The following is an 8638-nucleotide window of genomic DNA, read 5'->3' as shown; positions in this document are numbered from 1 at the left end:
AAAACTTGATTTGCATCATTAACTTTAAATAAACTCACCAGTCTATCGTAGATTTCCTTGGAGGTGTCTAGATCAAGCGCTTGTCGATAGAGTCCCGGATGATCTTCTTTGTTTTGACTTCTCCATTTTTCCATTTGTTCCAGGCAGCAGCAGATGCATTTGATGAAGGCTCAACAATATTACCTCTTACATGGTCCAGCACTCCTTGATCTTCAAGGGTTAGATCGATAGACATCTTCTATCCGTGATAGTCAGCTTTCTCACGGAGCTTGTCTTCAGCAGGAAAGAGTGTTGAGGACCCCATAGTTCTTTTAGGAGACCCTAGCCAATCTTCTCTTCAATGATTGCTCTTGCTCTTGCTTGGGCTTTGCCTTCACCTCAGCTCTGATACCATGTTAAGTTATGGTATGTTCTATGCTTATAACAATTTACTTCTTTTTCTTATTATATTCCACCGATTAGCAATCACATGTACATAAAGTAAAGTGCAGATAGAACATTAAACGATCGACAGAAAACAAGCCAAGACAAGAGACACAAGATGTGGTGGGTAGCCAGGGACAAACCCCACAATGTGTGGGGAATCCCTTTGATCAAATCTTCTTTTATCTTCAATAATTCAGCAGAGAGAAATAGTACAATAAATCTGATTCATATCAGCAGTAGCAAACCCTAGATCAGCAGCAACAATATTAGCGGCTTCATTATCAAACTAGGGCAGACGATATCTCACAAACCGATCGTCGGATTAACTTCATTCCACCACCAAAATTTTTAGCTTCCAGAGGAGGTTCAGATGAACCTACAGCGTAGTTCAGATGAGGAGATCTTCTAGGCCACGCAAGTCAATCTTTACTTCTGCAGTTGCAGCTTCAGTTTCAACAGTTTCCGACTTCAAACTAGGGCAGTCGATATCTTGCAAAATGTTCGTCGGATTGACTTCATTCCACCACCGAAAGTTGTGAATTTCAAAGGAGGTTCAGATGAACCTATAGCGCAGTTCCAAAGAGGAGATCTTCTAGGCCACGCAAGTCAATCTTTACTTCTGCAGTTGCAGCTTCAGTTTCAGCAGTTTCCGGCTTCAAACTAGGGCAGTCGATATCTCGCAAACCGTTCGTCAGATTGACTCCATTCCACCACCAAAAGTTGCGCTTTCAAAGGAGTTTCAGACGAACCTACAACGTCGTTCCAAAGAGGAGATCTTCTAGGCCACGCAATTCAATCTTTACTTCTGCAGTTGCAGCTTCAAATTCAACAGCTTCCGGCTTCACATGTGTGAGAGAGAGAGACCCATTTCAACGCAGCAGAGAAGAGACTCATATCTGCGCAGTAGAGAGAGAGATATGTGATGAGATGAGTGATTCTAAATGAGGAAAAGTCCTCTTATATTTATACACAACGTTGGTGGGTGAATAGATGCGACTGTTGGGCTTCTGAGCCTACATGAGTTGTAGGTCGGCTTGATAATAATTCCATAATCAAAATAAATTCATATCTCCATGAATAGTTATCGGAATTGGATGATATTTATATCAATCCTACACCTCTCGACGAGAGGAATCTAATAAAAATATTATCAGCCATGAATAAGATGACCCACATGAATTTTTTCCCTGGTTGCCAATTTTAACAAAGGCTCACTTGTGCACATATAAAAAAAAAATTGTGACTGCTATATAGTTGGTGTGAAAATTAGATCTGCACTCTATCTGTGAGAGCTTAATTCCTTTTGACAAGTCGAGTTTTAGGCGGCAGCAGTATTATAACCAGAGAATTGGTGAAAGGGGAGATACAAATAGTGGAGAAACCCTATCCTGAGATTCAAGGAGGGAAACCATATCAGACTTTCCATTCTAACCAGAGCTCAAGCTGAAAACAGGGTATTTTCACCATGCCAGGAGGGTTTATCCGAAAGGAACCCTCGGATTCCAAGAAATTGAGAGAAACTCCCGAGGTGGTAGAACTGTTTACCTGTGCCAACTGGATGACCTTCTGTGATAGAATTCAAGGTCACGATGATGAAATAACAGAGGAATTCCTAAGGTCCCTGCAGCCCAAATAAAAAACACTAGCCACTGTAAAGTTCAGAGGATTGACCTCAAAACTCACTCCACAACTCATTAGTCGGGTCACGGAATTGCCATTGGGGATGTCGTGGGATAAAGAGGAAAGAAACTTGGGCCAGAAGGCCAAAAAGGAATTTTTCCTACCAGAAGAACAGTTTTCAGAGGATAAGAATGGGGTCTGGAGAGCCAGCCTTCAGCCATTTTGGAGCGAGGTCAGCCTTCAAATTATGAAATATATTACCTGTGAGGGGTGATTTAGTATTGTGTATGGTTATCACTTCCGCTTGTTAACCGAGCTCAGGCACAAGATTGATTTGTCCTCAGAACAAAAATTGAGCATCCCATACTTCCTCCTACAGTCATTGATTGAGTGTGGCACAAAACTGAAGGAGGCGACACCAGACCAGCTGGCTCATCATGGGCTTATCAAGCTCCTAGTAGAAGATTCCCTCCATACTTATGCTGTCCCTATCTCCTGGGAGATTTTCTGTAATATGACCAAGGATGATGATATCCGGACTCTGGCCGAGGAACTCACTTCGTCCAGTAGTGAGGAGAAGGAGCATATTGAGGCAGAGAAGAAAATTAAGGGTAAGGAAGCTAAGGGTAAGAAAACCCAGGGCAGACCATCATAGGAAAAGCCACAGGAAAGGCAAGAGGAAAAGCAAGAAAAATGACAAGCTACTGAGGCCAAAGCTGTGAGTACAGTAAAAACACAAACGCCAGGGGAGAAGCGGTTGCAAACCCAGGTAGAGAGGACTGAAAAAGTCCAAACAAGTAGAGGCACACCCAAGGCAACCACAACACAAGTCAAAGAGAAAGCACCCCCAGCCAAACAAGCCAAATTAGGGAAAATGGGTTCGACAGGAAGCCAGCAGACTATTTCTACAGGAAGCCAGAAAACTGCTTCTACAGGAAGCCAGAAAACGGCCACTACAGGACTTTCTACAGGAAGTCTGGGGAAAGGGTAGGAGAAGGAGAAATCGCCCAAGATTTTAACTAGGGAGGCAGCAGCTATGTTGGCCACCCTAAGCATGTCCCCCAAGCAGAAGGAGAAGTGAAAGAGGGAGCTTCCACTATATTTTAAGGCGAGAAGGAGCGTGAGGATTAAAACCGGCAGACCCCAACCACCGTCCAAAGAACCAATCACCATTGTCGACACCCCTACCACACCAAAGGAGAGGTCCCCCTCCAAGGCAGCCATCACTTATGAACGGGGAAGCCTGAAGACATCCACCTAGAGGGAGAGAATGAAAACATTGGACACAGAAGCCTCTCTACAGGATGCTGAAACGATTCTACAGGAAACATTGGTCAAGCTCAAGGAGACCGAAGAAATGGAAAGTAAGGCAGCCAAATCACCACAGAAGGAAGAAGAGGTAGAGCACATTATGGAACCTAGCCCCCAGCCCAGCTTGGGCTCCTACTATAACTTCTTAGAGGCTGGAAAGATCATTCCCCAAAAATTCATAGTGCCACTTTTCTTTGCACTAGAAGAAGAGAGAGTAAGGACCCACACATGGATGAAAATCGCCAAGTCTAAGGGAGTAGCAGATATAGGTCCCCTGGAGGAACAACTCAAGGAGGCAAGAAGAGAATTGGCTATGGCAAAACATGTGGGAAACTGCCAGCGAGTCAGGCTACAGGAAGAAAATGAGCTGCTTAGACAGCAGCTACAATTACAGGGACAGAGGAAGGAAGACAAACATCATATCTTTGGAGAAAAATAACAGCAGGAGGGGCACACAATAGCTAGAGATACCCCTGATGAACAACAGAGAAATGAAGGGGTGCAGACAGAACTTGAGATACGGAATCGGCAACCACAGGCCAAATAATTGGAGACACAATCTCTGAAACAGCAGATACAAAAAAAGGAGGCCCAACTGGCCTGCATGGCTAGCTGGGCAATGGAAGCTCTGCAGTGTAGGTAGCCTGCAAAATCCTATGCACTATATCTCAAGGATCAGTGGTTACAGTTTCAGATCAATACCTTGGCTCAAAGGGGCATCACCCCATTCCAAAATTATCATTAGTTTTCAGCTCTATGTGGCAATAATTCATCTAAGGATAGGGCCAAATTATCAGAGTTCTACCTGCACAACTTTTCCCTTCCGGACATGAACGCATGGGATCCTAACACAGTGATAGGATATGCCCAGCTTATGGCCATGGCCTCTTGGATGAGCCATGAGGAGAAGAGAGCAGCAGAGGTCTGCAGTATCATAGGAAGAGAGCTCAGTGAGCCTCTCATGATCAGAGCAGAGCCAGATGACCCATTAGCTGTGATAAGCGCCCACCAGCACTTGGACAACAGTCCTCAGGATCTACCAAAATACATTGAGCAACAGGCTCAAGCCATTGCCCATTTTGAGGACATGGAGAGACTTTTGGGAGAAAACTATACGCATGCCTACACAAGGCTGTGGAACACACTGCCTCACAGCCTAAAGATAAAAGAATACCACTCTCCCACCAGGATGAGGGAAGCCTTGGCAAGGGTACCCCTCTACAAACAGTTGATGCAGAACTTGCATGCCAATTGGATTGGCTTGAAATTCAGTCCTCCTTTACTTTTGGGATTGCTAGAAGGAGTGAAAGAAGAGGAAGAAGTTAGACAATGGGAGGAAGTGGAAAGGAAGGCAGGATTCCACGACCGGGAAGAGGATATCACAGCAGAGGCTTGGGATGTGAGGGAAGCGGTCAAAGCCATCAAGGATGATGAGCTGGACTAGTTGCTCAGAGGATGAGCAACCGATTTAGCAGGGGGTGATGATGAGCCCCCAAATCGGGTAACTTATTAGGCTCATTTTGCCTAATTGTCCTTGTTCAATCCTCCATTTTTCATATATTATGCATGTTTTTTAGTATGTTAGTGTTATTTGAATGAATAAGGGTGGTCACTCTACCTAGGAGGCTGATACGTGGTCATTTCAGGTTTTTTGGACAAATTTTGGAGCAAAACCAAGCAATCATGGGTCAGTTGATAGCCAAGCTTGAGGTGAGGATTCGTAAGGAGGTTGTCTCTTGCATTAAATTTCCTTCCTCGAAATCTCCACCCTCAACTCTGAGCTCCACAGGCCACCAAAAGGAGTTTTAAAGGTAGCCAAGCAGTTTTGGGAAGAGTGACTGTTTACTAGCAGTGGGGACAGCCGAGTCCCTTGACTCTAGGAGGGCTGCTAGCCCCCTCATATTGTACAAATAGGAATGCCTCAGCCTTCATAGTTTACTTTTGGAACCATTGTTATTTTTGCACTATAGTGCTGTCATTTTTCTCAGTCTGTTTTCTTGTAGCTACTGCTGTACAACTTTCATATGATGATTATTTTTTAATAATGAGAAGCAGCTTTACTTGGCATCAGATCTGAGTTCTTTATAGGAGCCTGCAGCTCTTGGGGTTGGGCCCAACCCGAGTGCTAAGGCCTCCTTTATGTATCGTTATTTGTTCTTTATGCATTTGCAAAATTATTTATGTTAAGTAGATTAAAGTTTGCTTATTAACTAGGTCACTGTTAATGGTTAGAAAGACTTTTGAATGCTTAGATTTAGTTGATAAGTTGTTAACAGGAAAACGCTTCAAGAAAAAGGGCCATCAAACATCTCTGGTTTCACCTCTCCTTCAGTAGGATCAGGAGCTGGGATCAGGATAACCTTGTTGCCCACAAAAACACTGATTTTGCTTTGCCATGCAATCACTAGTGTTTGATTTTCATGTGTAGAAGTTGGTTACAAGTTCAGACTTTTGCTTGCTTAGTTGCATGAGTTAAAATACATGGTTTCATTGCAGGTCACACTTCTGTTCATTTTTTGTTCATTTTCTTTACTAGGTTCCACCCTCTACTTAGAATCATTGCCTCCCGGTCACCATTTGCTTCCAGAACCCTAGTTTTGTGTGTAACATTGCTTCAGTCTTCTTTCAACCAAATCCAGCTATCTACACCTGTCCACAACTCCATCCACCAAGTCCTAGACCATCTCCAACCCCCACCCTACCTCCACACTCACTCCTTCACCTTTCCCTCTCCGTTCATCCACCAAAAACCTCATTTCTGAACATCCTGTAGAAAATTACAAACATCCTGTAGAAAATCGCAAACATCCTGTAGAACCCCTGCAGACTTCCTGTAGAGGCTCACGAATGAGGTTTCTTGATAGCCAAACTTGGTGAAACTATATGGAAGGGTGTTAGGGACCCCTTAGGCCCTCTCTGAACCTTCTTGACCTCCTCCAAGCATTTCTTCTCGCCCATCCACCTCTGCACAGCCAAAAACCAGTCAAAACATATGCATAATAACTCTGGCAACTTATTCAAAAATACAAAAAGATGTTTTTTCAGATGTTACTATAGAAGTAGCTTAGATGCATGTATTTACCTTTCTAGAAATCAATGGCATCTCCTTCAGTAGATCACATCCTCTTTCTTGCATCAGTAGGGTTAACTGGTAGAATTAGGATTTGCTAGGGTTTACGTTTCCTCTTAGCTTTCCAGTTTCTTTCTGTAAATAGATCAGCCTTCTTTAAGTTAGCTTTCATCCATCAGTTAAAAAGCTTCTTCTTAGAGCTCATAGAAGTTGGCTTAAGCCCTTAGCGGACTTGTGCCAGTTGACCAAGTGACAGCTGCTGCAAGAGCTAGTACTTGTGGATACAGCACCGTCGCTTCCAAGTTTGTTACGAACTACCGGGTTGATAAAAGTAAAGAAGGGAGTCCTAGGAGTTGTAGCATTATTGCTGCAATACTGGAGCTCACCAACATCTGCTGACTACATAGCTAGTTCCTGATTGTCTATATTTTGCTCATCAGAAGGTGGTTCTTGTGTACCAACTGCTGAGTCAGTAGCTGGTTCTTGTGGAGCAGCTATGTCCTGGTCACCTGATTTATGGACATCAGCAGGTGGTTCTTGTGTGGCAACTGCTGAGTCAGTAGCTGGTTCTTGTGGGGCAACTACATCCTGGTCAACTGATTTATGGACATCAACAGGTGGTTCTTGTGTGGCAACTGCTGAGTCAGTAGCTGGTTCTTGTGGGGTAGCCACATTCTGGTCAACTGATTTATGGACATCAGCAGGTGGTTCTTGTGTGGCAACTGCTGAGTCAGTAGCTGGTTCTTGTGGGGCAGCTACATCCTGGTCAACTGATTTATGGACATCAGTAGGTGGTTCTTGTGTGGCAACTGCTGAGTTATTAGCTGGTTCTTATGGGGTAGCTACATCCTGGTCAACTAATTTATGGACATCAGCAGGTGGTTCTTATGTGGCAACTGCTGAGTTAGTAGCTGGTTCTTGTGGGGCAACTACATTTCGTTCATCGTCTTGGGTATCTAAATTTGATGGATCAGCAGCTGGTTCTTGTGTGGCAGCTGATGGGTCGGTAGCTAGTTCTTATGTGGTAGCTACGTTTTCTGAAAGGAATGATGTCACAAAATCCTGGGCATTTTGCATCTCAGTACCCGAAGGTGAGGTAGGTGAGGATTTAGGGCTTAGGGACTGTGGTGGGATATGGGGTTTTAGGATAATAGGTGGGGAATTTGGGGTGGTGGTCTCTATTGCTGCTTTAGAAGACGTCCTCGTTTGTCTTCGAGGTAAAAAGGCAGGAAGAATAGTGGTTTTTCTTTTATGAGTAGCTTTCTGCAAGGTAGGAGGGTTATCAGGAGTGATATCTTCTTTGATTGAGACCCTAGTTCGTCTTTTTGGTAGGGGTGCAACCTTTTCTTGCCTTTTTCTTTTTAACTTTGCAATGGGAATGTTTTCATCAGAATCACCACTAGGGATATGGACAGTGGGAATTTTTGATTCAGCTAAATTATGGGGTGGGGTCCATGTAGTGGAGGGGTCAATTGGATTAACTGCTGCGGGTGGTGGGGAATCAACGATGCTCCCTGGTTGTTGTGCAAAAGGATTTTCAATTTGTTGAGGGATTCCAGGGGTTTGCTGAGGATTTTGAGCATCCAATTGGGGAGTTTGAGCTGTTGTTTGAGGAATTTCAGCAGTTTCCTGAGGGTTCTCGACTGTCGCTTGAGGAATTTCAACAGCTTCTTGAGGATTTTCGGTTGCCGCTTGAGGAATTTCAGCAGCTTCTTGAGGATTTTCGGCTACCGCTTGAGGAATTTCAGCAGCTTCTTAGGGTTCTGGGGGTGGGTTGTTAAGGGGAGGGGGATTCTACTGGGAAAAACCTCTCTGAATTAAAAGCTGGACGAGACGATGATAGGTAAGGGAAAGGTGTGGGTACTTTGCATTCAAACAATAATGTGACATATCCTTTAGACACCCAAGTAGATAATACGACATATTTAACAGTCAACCATGTCTCAAATGATCCAACAAGTTAAAATCATGCTGATAAACTACCTGGTAACATCCTTCACAGGTGAGATAGTGCTTGACAAATTTAGCAACCATCGGCCATGGAAGTGGTAATGAATGAAGTGCAACACCCCTGCCTTTAGGCTCAACCCGCTCTCCTGGTAGAAGGACGTCCTGTTGTGCATTCAAAATGATGTGTTTGCGACTGAACCATCGAATGCCAGCGCCTGGTAGGCCTGAAACCTGTGCTATATCATCTTTTGAAACTGGAAT

The sequence above is a fragment of the Pinus tabuliformis genome, chromosome 2_2 (assembly GCF_031772625.1).
Source record: "Pinus tabuliformis cultivar Carrire ecotype Pingquan chromosome 2_2, CPIR1, whole genome shotgun sequence".
Classification (NCBI taxonomy): domain Eukaryota; kingdom Viridiplantae; phylum Streptophyta; class Pinopsida; order Pinales; family Pinaceae; genus Pinus; species Pinus tabuliformis.
This window is presented reverse-complemented; position numbering follows the sequence as displayed.